This window comes from Pelodiscus sinensis, chromosome 2 (genome assembly GCF_049634645.1).
Source record: "Pelodiscus sinensis isolate JC-2024 chromosome 2, ASM4963464v1, whole genome shotgun sequence".
Classification (NCBI taxonomy): Eukaryota; Metazoa; Chordata; order Testudines; family Trionychidae; genus Pelodiscus; species Pelodiscus sinensis.
The window spans coordinates 114,518,959-114,536,971 of record NC_134712.1 but is presented as its reverse complement, the minus strand read 5'-3'; the positions used below and the strand labels follow the sequence as shown (position 1 = coordinate 114,536,971).

General features: G+C 43.1%; 1 long non-coding RNA gene across 2 annotated transcripts in view; it reads right to left on the bottom strand.

The window, feature by feature from the left end:
• Positions 1-15,978, bottom strand: part of LOC112543997 (uncharacterized) — a 32,160-nt gene extending 16,182 nt beyond the window's left edge. Inside the window, exons 1-2 of one of the 2 annotated variants that reach the window (XR_003087296.2) lie at positions 15,839-15,978; positions 4,252-4,315 (exon numbers count right to left, since the gene is read on the bottom strand). This is a non-coding gene — a long non-coding RNA (uncharacterized LOC112543997). Of the gene's footprint in view, positions 1-4,251; positions 4,316-15,806 lie in introns of both variants that reach the window. The other variant, XR_012901000.1, reaches the window with a different exon arrangement.
• Between the last annotated feature and the right edge of the window lie 2,035 nt (positions 15,979-18,013).

Here is an 18,013-nt window from a genome sequence, read left to right as displayed (position 1 = left end):
TCAATGAGGCAGTCAGATGACTGTTTTGAGTTTATGTATTATAAATCCTACATTCTCCTTTAAGCTTCTAATGTGCTGGTCCATGTTTAGACACTGCTCTTCCATGTTTGGGTACTGCCTCCCCCTTCAATTATACAATATTAAAATTTTTTCTCTGCAATTATCCTATCTTCTTCTAACACAGTGGTTCCCAAACTTTTCGGCATCACGCCCCCCTTTTTTATTTTTGAGAAACCCTCGGGACCCCCTCCCACCACCACCAACAGCAGCAAAACTTGTTGAGCAAAACAAAAAAGGAACTGACCGAGGCCGAAAAACAAAAATAGCAGCAAAACTTGGGGGTGGGAAGAGGATTGATGTGGGGGAGGCTGGGTCGCTTCGTGCCACCCCCCTGGAATTTCTTTACATGCCCCCAGTTTCGGTACTCATGTTCTAATACAACATGTGTGTTTGTCATTTCAGTTTCCTTGTTGATGTAGGCGGGCTATTTACTGGATTATTACAAAACAAATCCTAATTTGTATATAATATATTGCCTAATGCTGAATTTCATGTCCACAATGAAGAAGATAAAAGGATGAACCTAACGCAATTATGACAATTTGAGAAATTATTATACAGGAAACTCCCTAGCTCTGTGGTTGAAAGGAAATGTGTGGGGGAGTGTGATCTGTGACTTACTCACTATGAGTCAGACTACAATGGCTTATTTCTGCCGTGTCATAAAGGAGGACTCAGAATTGGCCCTTAAATCTCTTATCTGTTAACAAGCAAGACCAGAACAAGTCAATATAATCCTGCTCAGCAATTATAATATTTGTTTGTCAACTGCTCTGTTCTTTCCTCTGTTTAGACCTCATCCTAAATTTCATAGAATCATAGAATACTAGATCTGGAAGGGACTTAGAGAAATCATAATGTCCAGTCCCTTGCCCTGAGGGCAGGACCAAACACTGTGTAGATCATCCCTGATAGATGTCTATCTAACCTGCTCTTAAATATCTCCAGTGATGGAGATTCCACAACTGCCCTAGGCAATTTATTCCAGTGTTTAACTTCCTGTCAGGGTGGTTAATGTGCAACCTAAACCTCCCTTGCTGCAATTTAAGCCCATCGCTTCTTGTCCTGTCATCAGAGGCCAAGTAGAGCAATATTTCTCCCTCCTCCCTTTTAGATACCTGAAAACTGCTATCATGTCCCCTCTCAGACGTCTCTTTTCCAAACTAAACAGGCCCAGTTCTTTCAGTCCTCCCTCACAGGTCATGTTTTCTAGACTTTTAATCATTTTTTTTTGCTCTCTCTGGATCCTCTCCAATTTCTCCACGTCTTTCTTGAAACATGGTGCCCGGCACTGGACACAACACTCCAATTTAGGCCTAATCAGCACAGAGTAGAGGAGAAGAATGATTTCTTGTGTCTTGCTCAGAACCGGCCCAAGCTACGGGCTGACTGGGCTACCGCCTGGGGCGCCCTATTGTAGGGGGAGCTGTGTGGGGCTGCCGCGCATGCACTGGGCACCGGGGGCAGGGCCACTTATACGCCGCACTCCCGGCGCGGCACCACGCTCCCAGGGTCCAGGGCGCACGAATGGCTCGGGCTGGCCCTGGTCTTGCTCACAGCACTCCTGTTAATGCATCCCAGAATCATGTTTCCTTTTTTGTGTGTCTCGTGTGTCTCACAGTTGACTCATATTTAGCTTGTGGTCCACTATGACCCCTAGATCCTTTTCTGCAGTACTTCTTCCTAGACAGTGGCTTCACATTCTGTACGTGTGAAACTGATTATTCCTTCCTAAGTGGCGTAGTTTGCATTTGTCTTTATTAAACTTCATCCTATATACCTCAGACCATTTCTCCAGTTTGTCCAGATCGTTTTGAATTTCTTTTGGACTCATCTATTTTAAATCTGCAGTCTTCAGCTGTTTCAGCTTTCTTTCAAGAACATAAGAACAGGTATACTGGATCAGACCAAATGTCCATCTAGGCCAGTATCCTGTCTGCTGACAGTGGCCGGTACCAGATGCCCCAGAGGGAGGGATCACAACAGGTAATCCTCACGTGATCCTTCTTCTGTCTTCCACCTCCAGAGAAACAGAGGCTAGGAATACCATTCCCACTCATCCTTGCTAATAGCCATTGATAGATCTAACCTTCATGAATCTATCTAGCTCTTTTTCTGAACCCTGTTAAAGTTCTAGCCTTCACCACATCCTCTGGCAAGGAGTTCCACAGGTTGACTGTGCGCTGAGTGAAGAAAAACTTCCTTTTGTTTGTTTTAAACCCGCTACCTATTTCATTTGGTGACCCCTAATTCTTTTATTGTGGGAATAAGTAAATAAATGCTCCTTATTCACTTTTTCCAAACCCGTCATGATTTTATAGACGTCTGTCATATCTCCCCTTAGTCTCCTCTTTTCTAAGCTTAAAAGTCCAGATCTTTTTAATCTCTTTTCATATGGGACCTGTTCCAAACCCCTCATCATTTTTAGTTGTCCTTTTCTGTATCTTTTCCAATGCCAATGTATCTTTTTTGAGATGAGGCGACCACATCTGTACACAGTATTCAAGATATGTAAGTACCATGGTTTTATATAGGGGCAATACAATATTTTTTATCTTACTCTCTATCCCTTTCTTAAATACTCCTAACATTCTATTTCCTTTTTTGACTGCCGCTGTACACTGAGTGGATGACTCCATGATCTATCTCTTGAGTAGTTGTAGCCAAATTAGTCCCCATCATATTGTGTATATATAGTTGGGATTATTTTTTCCAATGTGCATTACTTTACATTTATCAGTATTAAATTTCATTTGCCATTTTGTTGCCCAATCACTTAGTTTGGTGAGATCTTTTTGAAGCTCTTCACAGTCTGCTTTGGTCTTAACTATCTTAAGCAGTTTGGTATCATCTGCAAATTTTGCCACCTCGCTCTTTACCCCTTTCTCTAGATCATTTATAAATAATTTGAATAGGATGGGTCCCCAGACCCTTGGGGGACCCCACTAGTTACCTTTGTCCACTCAGAAAACTTACCATTTATTCCTATCCTTTGTTTCCTGTCTTTTAACCAGTTATCAATCTACAAAAGGACCTTCTCTCTTATTCCATGAGAACATACTTTACTTAAGAGCCTTTGGTGAGGGATCTTGTCAAAGGCTTTCTGGAAATCTAAGTATACTATATCCACTGGATTGCCCTTTTCCATGTTTGTTGACCCCCTCAAAGAACTCTAGCAGATTAGTAAGGGCTGACAATTATTTAGAAACATTCTTAATCTCAAATATTAGCTCTCCATACATTATTTTCTACATATATCAAATAATCCCTTAATGAATTTCTAGAGCCTGAATGATAACACTTTAATAGGACACCATTTTTAGTAGTGTTGTATAAGGCTGGTTGGTTTAAATGTTTCATGAATTTCATTAATATCCACCAGAGACCACATGACAACAGGCCTAATGGGGAGGATGTGGCAAAATCAGTCCTCCATCACTCAATCGACCTCACACAAACAACAAATTTGAAGTCTTGCTCGGGGGTCTGAGCGACCACCGCATAGTTCCAGTGCATTCCAATGCCACCTTCCATCACCGCCGGAGACCTTTCTACCAACAGTGGGCTCAAATCACTATAGACAAATGGGTCCTGGAAATTACCAAATCAGGTTACACAGTCCCCTTCACATCCATGCCCCCTACTGTGTCCCTCTTCAGGGACCCATCTCACGAGTCCCTATTACAAACAGAGGTGCAAAAGTTATTCACCCTAGTGGCAATAGAACCTGTTCCCACAGAATATCGGGGAAGAGGGTTCTAACTCAAACTATTTCCTAACAGTCAAAAAACCAGGAGGATGGAGACCAATCCTGTATCTCAGGAAGCACAACACGTTTATCCTCAACACAAAATTAAACTTTTTTTTTCCCATATGATTATTCTTCTGAAAATGTTACCCAAAAAAGTAACATGTTGTTTTACAGATTTTCTAATTTAAAACCTCAGTTTTCTAGTCAGTAGAAGCAATACAATCCTGCTAAATTCTGTTGTTCACTCCCACTGAAATCACACTTTGGTCCAAGTTATAGTTCTGATTAGAAGAGTATGGGTTCATTTTATGGAATGCTTTTCTTGGTTAGCAATTACAGAAGCATCCCAAGTAAAATTCAACGGGGCACACATTATATGGATTACAAAGTACCTAATTAATCAAGGTCTCAAAATGTAATTGTAAAAATGGAATCATTACCAAGCAGACGTACTTCTGGTAGGGTCCCATAGGGATGGGTTCTTAGCTTTATGCACTGAGTGATCTAGAAGACAATTACAAAAGAATTAGTGATAACATGTGCAGATGATAGAAAGATTGGAGGAGTGGTAAATAATGAAGATTACAGGTTATTATTGAGATCAAAGCTATAGACAACACAAGTCTTAAACATTATATATACAGACGAATCATCATTTTAATTTTAATGGAACATTGTACAGGTACAGGGGTTATTGCTAGAAAATCAAACTGCAGGATTGTACAAACTGTGGCCCCAGTCAATTTGTACTGATTGGGACTCATATGGATTAAAACAACAGAATAGTTAAAAATGCACAGCCTTTATCATTAACCTGATGAACATTGACTTGTCTAAATTTCCCAGGAAAAAGAGATCTTCATCAATTATTTAATTTTGACTCAGCCATAGCAAAATTAGAGAAACAGATTTGTAGGTTGGAATTACCTGGCCCGGCATCTATGGGACCTGAGTGGTCATGCACCAGGGAGTTTGCCAGATCAGAGAAGGTCAGTGAACCCATGCTGGCCACTAGTCCCATTCCCAGGCTCCCCTCCAAGACCTTGGCCCACTCCCAGCCACCAGTCCTGGCCATTGGGCTCAGCTCTGGGTCCTGCAGGGCTTCTGGCCACTGGCTCCCCTGCCACTAGGGCTGCAACTTTCCCATCCTGGCTAGGGCTCCTGCCTGCAGCTTCCCAGCCTCTGCTGGCCCCTCTGCAAATTGGACCCTCTGCCTTTGGCCTGGCTGGTGCTTCCCAGTCCTAGTCCAGCCTCTCTGCCACCAACCCAGTCCAGAGCCTCCCAGCAGCCGGCCTGGCCTGGGGATTCCCAGATGCTGGCCCACAAGCCCCCCTACAGTCCTCACATCTGGGATTTGCTGGCCACTGGCCTAGCCCTGGGCTCCCAGCTGCTACCAGCCCCACTGCTGCCGGCACAGCCAGAGTTTCCTAGCAGATGTTGCCAGGACTAGGGATGTAAGTGACTAGTTGTCTATCCGATAAGCAAATGCTTATTGCAGTGTTTCCCAAACTATGGGCCGTGGCCTGGTACCAGTCTGCGGGAAAAAAATACCAGGCCTCAGCATGGCTGCCGGGGTGATCCAGGCTCCCGGAGTGCCTGTGCGGTGCCGGGTTCCCCAAGCCCTGGGCCGGGCTGGGCGGAGGATGCAGCCGGATGTTCCGGGCTCCTGGCAGAGGCGTAGTGGGGGCGGAGGCAGTTGCCACCGGGCGCCACACTAGGGCGGCACCAGGCTGGACTGCAGAGGGGTTGGGGGGAGGTGCAGGGCACTGGGCTCACCTGGGCTGCAGGGGGAGGGAGGTGCCGGGAACTCGACTCAAGGGGAGGGTAGGAAGTGCAGGGAATCAGCGCTGGGCTCAGCATGTCTGCATGGTTTGGGGGGAGGTGCAGGGAAACGGAGCTCAGCTGGGTTGCAGAGTGAAGAGGTGCAGGGCTGAGCTGGGCTGTGGTGGGGGTGAAGGTGCAGAGCTCAGAGCTCAGTTTGGCTGCAGGAGGAAGGAGGTGCCAGGAACCGGGACTTGACTCAAGAGGAGGGAGGGGCAGGAAATCTGAGATAGGCTCAGCAGTTCTGCAGGGCTTGGGGGGAGGTGCAGGGAAACAGGGCTCAGCTGTGCTGTGGGGGAGGCATGCAGGGTACCAGTGAGGGGCTCAACTGGGCTGAGGTGGATGGGGAAGGCATAGGGAACAGACGGGCAGCTCAGCTGGGCTGCGAGGGGCTGCAGGGAACTGGTGCTGCACTCCCTTGGATTGTGGGGAATGGTTTTGGGGGAGGTGCAGGGAACCAGTAGGGGTGGGCAGCTCAGTTGGGTTGCGGGGGAACAAGGTGCAAAGAAGCCTAGTGGGAAGAGGGGGAACCAGGATCCCTGAAATGACCTCCCCAGTCCAAAAAATTCCTCATCTGGGACCAGTCAGGTCCAGAAGATGCCAGACCAGGGAGGTCCAACTCCTACCCAAGTCCCCTCCTTGCACCCTCTGTCCTGCCAGATACCCTACCCCCAATCTGCTCCTGCTCCCCCCTCCCAGAGTGCCCATGTGGCGCCAGGTCCCCCAAGCTCTGGCCCGGGCTAGGCAAAGGATGCAGCCGGATTTTCTGGGCTCCTGGAGTGCCCATGCGGCACCAGGTCCCCCAAACCCTGGCCTGGGCTGGGTGGAGGATGCAGCTGGGTGAAACAATGAAAATTTATTCATTTTTATTATTTTTTTGTATATGCATTTATATTTTTGGGCTGCAAAAAAGAGTACTGAAAAAAACCGGGTTCCAACTAAAGTAAAAAGTTTAGGGAACCCTGGTCTAGCCAGCTTTCTATGCATCTTACAGTCCACTCATCCAATCCATATTCCCTTAACTTGCTGGCAAGAATATTGTGGGTGACCGTATCAAAAGCTTTGCTAAAGCTGGCACTGGGGCTTTGGGAAGACCAGAAACAATTTATTTGAATATTCATCATTTGCTTAATGAATATGCAAATATGCAAATGATTGTTACCAGTCCTCCAAAAGCTCGTGAATGGATTTTCTGGTCCCCGTGTCAAAAAATTTGGGAACCCCTGGCTTATTGGATAGTCAACTCAAATAGTCGCTTCCCCTCCCCGCCCTACTGCCTCTCTCAAAGGGAGGCAGCAAAGGGGAGGAGCAGGAGCCAGTGCTGGAGGAATCAAGTCAGTTCCCCCCAGCACCATCTCTGCAGGGGGGCAGGGAAGGCAGAGGCAAAGCAGGAAACGCCATGAGCAGGGACAGCTTCAGTCCCCGCTTGCGCCATTCCCACTGCGGGCGCTTCTGCTTTTGAAATGTGCAAGAGCCCTGTGCTCTCTGTGGCGCCCCCTCCCCTTGCTGCCTCTATGAGAGGCAACAAAGGGGGGATAGGAGCCAATGCTGGGGGGGGGGGACAGCTTAAAAGCAGGATCACCCAGCACTTTCTCTGGGGTGCCACCTGCTCCCCCCCACTGCCTCTATCAGAGGCAGTAGGGGGAATAAGGGATGCTGCTGCAAAGCCGCCCCTGTCCGCAGGGGTCCCAGTGGGGAGTAGAATTGCCAGATGGTTGAAAAATACCGAACACCTTCCCCCCCCCCCCCGCAAAAAAAATACTGAGAAAAAAATCTGTTGAAGGGGAAAAAAAGGAGGTGGGGAGACCAAAGTTGACAGCATGTCCCCTTTAAGAGTAAGTGCAAGGATAGGAACAGGGGAGCGGTTGAGCACTAAGACCCAGGGGAAAGCATTGCTTCCCCTAGGTCTTTTGGCTGGCAACCAGTTTGTGCCAGCAGCCTTGGGGAAGCAGGTAAGCATGGGGACTGGAGTCAGAAGAGGGACTGGGGGTGTTGGGGGCCAGAGGGAGTTCGGGGTGGGGAGGCCGGGCGCTGAGTGTTTGTAGGGTTGCCAGGTGCCCGGCATTTTCGCATCCTGGCTGGGGAAAAATTCAGAAAATACCAGACATCTCAGGTGTCCGGTATTCTCTGATTTTCTTTTTATTGGACAGGAGGCAAAAATACTGGATGCCAGGTGAATACCAGACACCTGGCAACCCTAGTGGGGAGCTAGGCCCTGCCACGGACAGGGGCTGTTGCCACCAAGCAACTGCCAAGCAGTCCCAGCTCGCGCTGATTGCTACGCCTCTGCATTTTAAAAGTAGTAAGAGCCCAGGGACTCATTTAAAATGCAGAGACGCAATAAATCTAGGTAGAGATTGTCAGATAGTACAGTGCTGAGCACGGTATTTGAAACTAGAAGAAATACAATATTTCAGCGGTTTAGAATATAAACATTCTCATATAAGAGTAAACAACTGCTCCTATCCAAAATATACTGTTCAAAACAACACCTGCGGTTAAAGATGGGATCTCATTAGAAGTTAAAGATAAAATAAAGGAAACAGATCAAACCAAAAGCTCCATTATGAACAGATGTACAAAAGTGATTCCAAAGTTATATATTCGGGGGGGGGGAGGGGCAGATTTACAAAAGTGAATTCTAAGGTTCTTTTGTAAATCTCAATAGGTGTCTAACTGCATCTTTAGGTGCCTAAATACTTTTGTAAACCTGGCCATAGGTGACCATTTACGTAAGATGGTTGGCAACTGAGTACTATGAAGCAAAAAGCACATGGAAAACTGCTCAGGTGCAATAGACAGCTAAGTAAAATAAGAGATATTACAAATAGTAAACAAAACTGGCTAAACTGGACAGAGGAAGAAGTATTGCACTAGAGCATGCAGTTGAAACTGCATCACAGTCATCTAATTATGCCAAAATAAAAAAAACCGGAGAAACGGAGAAAGCCAAAGGTCAAGTGAAAGTGTTACTAGCAGAGAGAACATTCAGTAGAAGAATAAACTGTCAACAAATAAAACAGCAATTAGGTAACATTCTGCTTTTCTCATGGGGTGACCTCAACCAGTCCAATTTGTTACAAATATAACAAAGACAAAATTGGCCCATTATGTGTAGTGACAGATATTGCTCATCAGAAGTAGATTAATTAAAGAAGCAGACTGTTGCTTTTATCTGATAGCAGAAATGAAACAGGACCTTCAGTCCTGAGAAAAGTGCATTTTTTGCAGGGAGGAAGAAGAATTATCTTTTATTTGTTTTATTGTAGTTTAAATGTTTTTATCTTGGGTTGGCCCAAGATTCTCAAATCTTTAAAATCGCTTTTAAAAATAGATGTTACGTATATGTAAACTTATGATACAGACTGTCCTTGCTATAAGTCCAAGATATGTTCCAAAAAACTTGGACTTACAGCAAAACAATTTAAAACAGGGAATTTTTTTCCTGAGGCTGACTTCCATTTGGGCAAATTGGGGATGGGGGTAGAGGGGTTGTGTGACTTAAGAGTAGGGAATGGGAGGACTTACAACACATTAGTTCCTACAAGCGTCAACGGCTTTAGTGTGGAACGGTTATATACCAGGGCAACTTATAGCAGGGATGCCCTGTGGCTACATCTAGACTGGCATGATTTTCTGGAAATGTTTTTAACGGAAAAGTTTTCTGTTAAAAGCATTTTCGGAAAAGCCCGTCTAGATTGGCAGGATGCTTTTCTGCAAAAGCACTTTTTGCGGAAAAGCGTCCGTGGCCAATCTAGACGCGCTTTTCCGCAAAAAAGCCCTCGTCATCGTTTTCGCGATCGGGGCTTTTTTGCAGAAAACAAATCTCTGCTGTCTACGCTGGCCCTTTTGCACAAAAGTTTTTCAGAAAAAGACTTTTGCCCGAACAGGAGCAGCATAGTATTTCCGCAAAAACACTGACAATCTTACATGAGATCGTCAGTGCTTTTGCGGAAATTCAAGCGGCCAGTGTAGACAGCAGTGTAGGCCACTGAAGGAAATAATGAGTAGTCTTGTAATACCTTAAAGTGTGTCTAGACTACAGGGTGTTTTCGAAAAAAGTGGCCTTTTTTCAAAATAACTTCCCCTGTGTTTAGACTGCCGCTGAGTTCTTTCGACATTAAATTGAAGGAGCACAGCAGTTTTTCCGACCATGGTAAATCTCATTTTATGAGGAAGAACATCTTTTTTTGAAAGTGCTCTTTCAAAAAAAGGCGTTATTGAATGCAAACAGGGCTTTTTTTGAATGAGAGCATCCAAACTGCCTAGTGGTGCTCTCTTTCGAAAAAGCGGCTCACTTTTTTTAAAAAAGTGGTTGCAGTCTAGACGCTCTCTTTCAAAAGAGGCTTTTTCGAAAGATTCTTTCGAAAAAGGCAAAACACACTTTTCTCTCCAATCTGCTCATCTGAGGAAGTGGGTTTTGCCCAAGAAAGCTCATGATACTATATATATTTTTGTTAGTCTCTAAGATTCTACAGGACTACTCATTGTTTCTTTTAAGTTACGGATTAACAGCTCCACCCATTTGAGCCACTGAAGGGTTAACCAACACTGAGCAGTTGCTAAGCAATAGCATCCTGCTTTCAGGATTACTGATCAGCCAGTGACAGTTTGTTCTGATGATGTAATGCCTTTATCTTGTTTTTCATTTGTTGACTGTACTGTCACTTTAGTATCATGTGAAAGAAGCTTGGGTGGAGTTCTTCTAATATGATCGGAGCTCAACAGAGCTCTCTACTTTATACAGTGTTCCAGTTTTCGCTTTTCTGCTGATGATTTTGAGTTACTTCATGTACAAAACCAAAATAGCCTTACCTGTTCTACGCTCCCTTAGATTTCCAAAGCTTTAAGAATTTAAAAAAATGCATTTTCACCCTATATGCTATTTCCTTTTCTTTCTGTTCTCTCAGATGGGCCAGTAATAAATTTAGTCAGTTTCATTTTTGTTTTTTAACAGCCATGTCACTTTCCTTTCTGGTTCTTTTGCACCATCACAATTCTCCAATGCTTGGGTTGCAAACATGACACTCCATTTATAGTAATATTAGATAGTGTAAAAACTTTAACAAAAGCCAAGTTTGGTCCTGAGTATCTTTCTAATTAACTTCTAATCTCTGCTAGTTATTACTCCAAACATCACAAATTAAAATAATTTTGATTTTATTTGCATCCAATATTTAGGTACAGTGTCCTTTCACACACAATGTATGCATATGATCCCAAGGATGTCAGTGTGGTGGCACAGAGTACACATCAGTGCAGAATATAGACATGATTTTTTAGAGTAGGAAATGTGATGTTACTCTGTAGAGTGTCAAGTACTGCAAAAACTATTATATAAATCCTTCAGTTAAAAACAACACAACCTTTTCTGTTTGTCAAGATCTTATAGAAATGCTAATAGAAAAAGTACATACCCTAACTTTGATAAAGTCTCACCAAAGTAAAGACAAATGTAGAACTTATATTTTCCTTTTGCTTAGGATATTTTCAACGGAGAAAAAGAGCTGTAAGTCATTTCCTATGATCTATTTTTAGATAATGTTCTTTACTTGTATGTAAATCACAACTGATAGTTTCTTCATTATTTCTTGAAACAGTATGAAATTGTCTCTTTCATAAGGACGGTGGGGATGCAGAATGCCATTAGTTAGTATTAGAAGAGAGACCTTTTTCTTCATAGATCAGAACCCTCTATGCTCTAGAGCAAATCTTCCAATATTGACCAATATTGGGTGGACCATAATCTGTTTTTCTGAGGTGGGCAGGCAGCGGAATCCAATGATATAATAGACACATCAGTCCTAGTCCACAATGACATGTAACCCTTGCTTTTCATTTCATCACCTTGAAAAATAATCAGTATGGATGCCAAATAGAGTGGGAAGAATGCCTAATGCCTTTTTGTTTCTAAAAAAGTAAAGTCCTTCCGGTCAGTTATTGTGGAATATGATCTCATAGGTACATCTACACACCAGGGCTAAAGTTGAATTAAGCTACACAACTTCAGCTACGTCAATTGCGTAGCTGAAGTTGAAATAGCTTAATTCAGCTTTTGGCACTGTCTACTCAGCAGGAAGTTGAAAGAAGAACTCTCTTTATTCTACTTCCCTTACTCCTCATAAAATGAAGGTTACAGGAATCGGAGTAAGAAGTCCTCCAGCTCGACAGTATTTCGAAATAAAGGTTTGTAATGTAGACACGCACTATGTTATTCCGAAATAATGCTGCTGTGTAGACGTACCCATAGGGAGTGAAGTTTTATCTTGTGTCTTAAATCAGCATGATTCTGATTACATCTATACACTCAAGATTTTCCTTTGAATTTCAGTTTATTTACATGAACACAACATTTTTACAAGGTAAATTCCCAGTTCTGTTCTGTGAGTGCATTGGGCAATCTTTCAGAACAAACCAAAGTATCATTAAACACTTCTGAACTATAAATGGATGTCATCTAGTTACATAGGGCCAAAGTAAAATACTAATTTTTTCCAACCCCCTAGTTGATGTGACAAATAGGATAAAGTTGCAGGCATTATACTGACATAAAACTTTAAGACGGTAGCCAGGATGTATCCTCTAGTTTCAATCTTTGCTTGGCCATTAGAACACGTAATGTGTGATGGAACTAAAACTTTATGGAAGATGGTAAAAATTAATCAAATCCATTGATTTCTTTTTGTAGCAGCAGAATATTAATGCTAATGTATCCTATGCAGAGAGAAATGATTAACAATGTGAAAAAATGCATGGAGGGATATTTTTAGTCTGTTTTTTCTAGCAAAATTTATAAGACACAGTGAGCAAGTGACTTTTTTCAACCTGTTCTAAAACAAAATGCACTTATGGCACAGAGTTAAAAAATTCACCTCCTTGCTTGGGTTTGGTTTCACAAAAGGAACTCAAAATAAAACAAGACAAAAATCTACTCTAGATTTTCTGCTCTGACTTGGCTGCTTCTAGGAGTCTCCAAGGATTGCTCACTCATATCCTAGATCTCCTTTCTCCAGAAAGCCACTCCTATTTTCCTTATATCCTGTTCCCAGTGAATCAGCAGAACCCATGCACCTGCTATCCGGGAGGGATAGTTCAGTAAAACAGTCAGCTTGCTAAAGATGGTTATTACAACATTGTGCTCATCGTGAATATCCAACCTACATGTCAGCCTACCCTTATGACCTAATTGGAAACATCCATGCTGTAATTTACATAACTGAAATGGAGATAAGATGGGCGGGTTGCTTTTTTCATTTCTGAGAGATTGTTATCCTGCCAATGTCCAGAATGCCAAACAATTTGGATTGAAAACCTTCCCCTTTTCCAACAAATATATTTTGGTTTATCTTCAAAAACAAAACATGCGTAGAGTTGATCTACCATGGGCTTCATCCCAAACAGAACATCTCATTCACTCTTGAGAAAAGCAAAAACCAGGATATTCTCTAAGGAAGGTGTTTTCCTGGTTTGACTCTTCTGCAACATTAGTATCTGTGGGACCAGTTCTCCTACTCCTAATGCTGCCTCCTAACCACACACAATAGAAGCTTTATTTTCAGGCCAGTATCTCTGCAGCAGAAATAGCAAGACCAAGATGTCAAATAGCTGCAAAGTGCTCAAGGCGCTGCTCTAGGTGTAACCTCTTGAATTCCAAAGTGAGTATATTTAAAGTATTTCTCCCCCAGCATCGCTGGCCAAATGTAACAAACTTGTAGAATGTAAATGTGGATTGCAAAGGACACATGTTAGCTGCCTATTCAGAAGAATGCCTAGGGCTAAGTTCTTCCAGTTTCTCTAAACACTATACTTTATTCATGTCTTTTGTCTGGATTTAAACTAAAACCTTTGACTATTCCTTGAGTAACACATCTCCTTTTTTTTTATCCTACTAATATAGTGCTGCTGCTCAGAATATCTTTCTTTGTTACACAGAAAGCTACTCTTATAATTCAGCCCTTAGGACTGCAAGGGACAGCACTTCTGCCTTTTGAAGGATGAACCAGCTGCAACACAAGCTGATATTTCTCCACATGAGGGGCCCCATCTCTTCCACCACTGTAAAGAAGTATGGACACCATAAATATCAAATGCAGGCCTGTATGCAGGGGGGTGCAAAGGGTGAAAAAGCACCCTCTATGGTCCCCCAGGTAAGCATGTACCTGTCGGCCAGTGGAAGAAAGGAGCAGCATGCTGCCAGAGCCTCCTTCCCCCATGTTCTCGCCAGCTGGGGGAAGGCTGGGGCTGATTTTCCCCACTTACTTGGGGGACAATGGGGGATGCATTCACACCCTTGTGGTCCACATTTACCAAAAAAAAAAAAAAAGCACACACACCCCACGGAAATTCCTGCATATGGGCCTGTTATACGTTGCACTGATATGAAACTAGAATCAAGCCTTCTGTGAGGCATAATCTCTAGGCAGTGAGAGTAAAGCACATGCATTTAGTGTTCAGGGATCATAGTATCTCTGGCTCCCCTAGATTTTATTACTTTGTCCTTTTAATGCTCCCACCCCAAGCCTGAATGAGGGTGGTATCTTACTGTACAAGTAGTTCCATTCAGCTTGATAACAGTGCTTCGTTGGCACAGCCTTGTGTTGAAAGGAAAAGAAGGAGCAGAGAGCTGCACTGAGACACAGAATGTGTGGTGTACTGACATAAGAGTGACCCTGTTGAAATCAGAGAGTTTGCTTTGTAAAGTGAGGCCGGCAAAATTGCTCCCCTTCTAATGAAGCTAGCACTCCAAATAGATAGATACATCAGCAATGTCCTAACTATATGGCATAGAAAGAATGAGAATGAATCACCTGTGCTGTGGTAGCTCTCCTGTATCAAGATTTATCTAGTATGTAACTTTGTTAAAACATTTAGGATTCATCATCCCAAATGAAGCTTCCACACTTCAAAGACATGGCATTCAATCAGTGTCGATGATTCTTTATTAGCAATGTCTGTTTGTGGGACCATCTAGGCAATTTTTCCCAGCTACACTGTATTCTCCTCATTGTAGAACATATCCAAAGGGATTAATTTCTAACAGCAAATTGTATCCATTGTTTGCTTTAAACCCCAATCAAAGTACTTAATTTTGGCAACATGTTGAGTTTTTGCTTAGTTTTATAAAATCACCCTTTTCGTTTCCTCATTGAAACAATTCCCTGAAAAGAAGCTCATGTTCTAAATCTTGTCAGTGTTCTCACTCACTTTCTGCAAAGCAAACCGATGTTTAAAAAAGCACTGCATGGTAGTTAATGGAAATCCTGAATTCTGATGTAACTGTAGGGATCTGGCAAATTCTTTTTTGTTAATTTTCTATCAAAATATTTCCATTGTATTGTGACAGTTCCTGGTGTGTCCAGGATTGTGAGTCACCTCGTTTCCCCTTGCCTCCAGGGAGAGAGACACTTGCTGGTGCTTAACTGGGTGTCAGCTCCCTGACACCCCATATCTGTTAGCTACCCAAACACTCTGCACAGGACTATGCAGAGCTGAATTTAGGGGCAGGTGACCCAGGCAACAGTTTAGGGTGCCAGGCTCAGCATGTTATTTTTATTGTAAATGCCAAAAGGGAAAGTAGAATGTTTGATGCAACATGTTTCACGTATTCTGTATTTGCTTATATTTGGCATGAATAAATACAGATTTACAGATGCAAATTTAGCATCTTACATGACAGTGATACATCATGCATCAAAGTTGTGAAATGTGCTCCAAATGCAGTAGAAATAAAGTAATAAAAGTTTAACAAATGGTGTGAGGAGCATACACGCCTCACCTGACATGCCATTTGGCCTAGGACTGGCCTTTGGGCTATGCTACCCCTGACTTTGCCTTGCAGTTTAATAATAGCTGCACGCCAGTTCCAGAGACCTTTTGAAGTGTTCAACCCCTTATTCACCAAATACTCACAAGAATACCAGGTCAATTGTTCCCAAAGAGACAGTGTACGCACCAGCTTGGGTGATTCAATTTAGGATCAGCTTCTTGTATAACACAACAGCAGTGCATTATATTTACAGTCAAAACAATCAAACTTATTATCAAAGACAGGGATTAGAGAAATAGTCAGGATAATGAAAAGAGAGGTTACATATAAAACAAAATCATAACATGTTTTCCAGAGAGTCAATTTAACTTAACAGGCTAATCTTCTGTCTAAATTAATTTATCTCACCCCAAATGTCTTTTATGGTGTTTCAGCCTCACCTGACTGAGATCCTGTTTTCATGAATGTGAACATGCTGTTCATTTATTTCCTCAGTTGCAAAATAAAAAAGCGTCTTCCCCTCATATTTCCGAAAGTTCATTGGCTGGCCCCAGACACAGGACAACCTCGTGGGGTTCTGTCTCCAGTATGCTATCTCCCCGTTGATTTCCTGTTGTTCATTGACTCATATGTAAATAGTGCTCCAGGTTGGCTTACAATGCTTAATGTACATGTAAGCCAAAATAAACAGTTACATATACATTCTTTGGCAGAAACTTTTGCAGCAGTCCTGCCTTGATTCAGACATTAGCAACATATTTTCATTATACTTTTAAAATAGCACCTATACATACGTTTCCCAATTATATTAATAAACTTAAAAAACAACAAAAGGTCTGGTAGCACTTTCTAGACTAACAGATCATGAGATGGTATCATGAGCTTTTGTGGGCACAGCCCACTTCTTCAGATGACTGGAATTATGAGTTTAAGACACACATAACTCCGGTCATCTGAAGAAATGGGCTGTGCCCACGAAAGCTCATGGTACCATCTACATGTTTTGTTAGTCTAGAAAGTGCTACCAGACCTTTTGTTGTTTTTTAAGTTTATCCCGTACAGACTAACTCGGCTACCCCCTGAAGCTAATGATGATCATGATTCTGACTTTCATTTAAGAACTCACATGACATCATTTATGGTTAACTACCACAAAAGCAATGAGCTGTGTGTAGTCAGTTTGTCAAGCCTGTTAGAAGTTTCTGTTAACACAAGAGTGATCTTTCTGCCATTTGGCACTAATGGTTCTTTGTGTCACACTCACAGACTCGACTGTGTTCATTAATTCACCAGAATAGATTGGAAAAGAAAAATGTTTTACTTGCTACTGCAGTTTTCTGATTAAAGTAGATCTCATGTATTCCTGTTACTTTAAATTTGTAATCAGATTTGAAGGCGCACAGCATGGAGATATCTGCATAGCAGGCTGGTCTTTCCACATCAGAATGGCCTCAAAATCACTTTTTCATTTGTAGATGATTTTTTTCTGACAGGAGAAGATGATTTTCTTCTTCTCCAAATTACTGCTGTACAAGCTGAAATTGTGAAACACTAAATTCTCTAAGGGTATGTCTACACTACAACGTTAATTCGAACTAACTTAGTTCGAATTAGTTAATTCGAACTAAGGTAATTCGAACTAACGGACCCAGACTAAAAAACTAGTTCGAATTAGCGTTTTGCTAATTAGAACTAGCATGTCCACATTAAGTGGACCCTGAACCGGGGTTAAGGATGGCCGGAAGCAGTGCCGGCAGGGCATCAGAGAATAACTTAGAGCGTGGAGATGCTTTCTCAGGCTAGCCGAGGGCTGTGCTTAAAGGGTCCCGACCCCCACCCCGGACAGACAGTTCTCAGGGGTGCCCCGCTTGCAAAGCAGTCCTGGCTTGGATTGCCTGGACTACCCACACTGGGCACATCACAGCACTCGGCCATCAGCCCGGCTGCACTTGCCGCAGGCTGCCATCTGGGAAGAAGGGGCGATTGGGGGGCTGCAGGAGAGCTTCCACCCCCAGAAGCCCACAGAGCCAGCCCAGTCCTCCCCATCGGGGGCTCGTGCCCCATTCCTCCCTCACCTCCTTCCACTTACCCTTCCCTAGCCCCTCTTCTTGATGTACAAAATAAAGATAACATGTCTTCCAAAATGGAATCTGTCTTTATTGAACAAAACTGGGGGACACTGGGAAAAGGAGGTGGGAGAGGGGAAGAGAGAGGCTGGGAGAGAGGAGGGCAACTAAAATGATCAGGGGTTGGGAACAGGTCCCATATGAAGAGAGGCTAAAGAGACTGGGACTTTTCAGCTTAGAAAAGAGGAGACGGAGGGTGGACAGAATAGAGGTCTCTAAAAGCATGAGTGGGGTGGAGAGGGTGCATACAGAAAAGTTCTTCATTAGTTCCCATAAAGAAGGACTAGAGGACACCAAAGGAAAGGAATGAGTAGCAGGCTTCAAACTAGTAACAGAAAGTTGTTCTTCACAAAGCAAAGAGTCAACCTGTGGAACTCCTTGCTGCAGGAGGCTGTGAAGGATAGAACTAGAACAGAGTTGAAAGGGAAGTGAGATCAAGTCATGGAGGCTAGGTCCATGGAGTGGTATTAGCCAGGGGGTAGGAGTGGT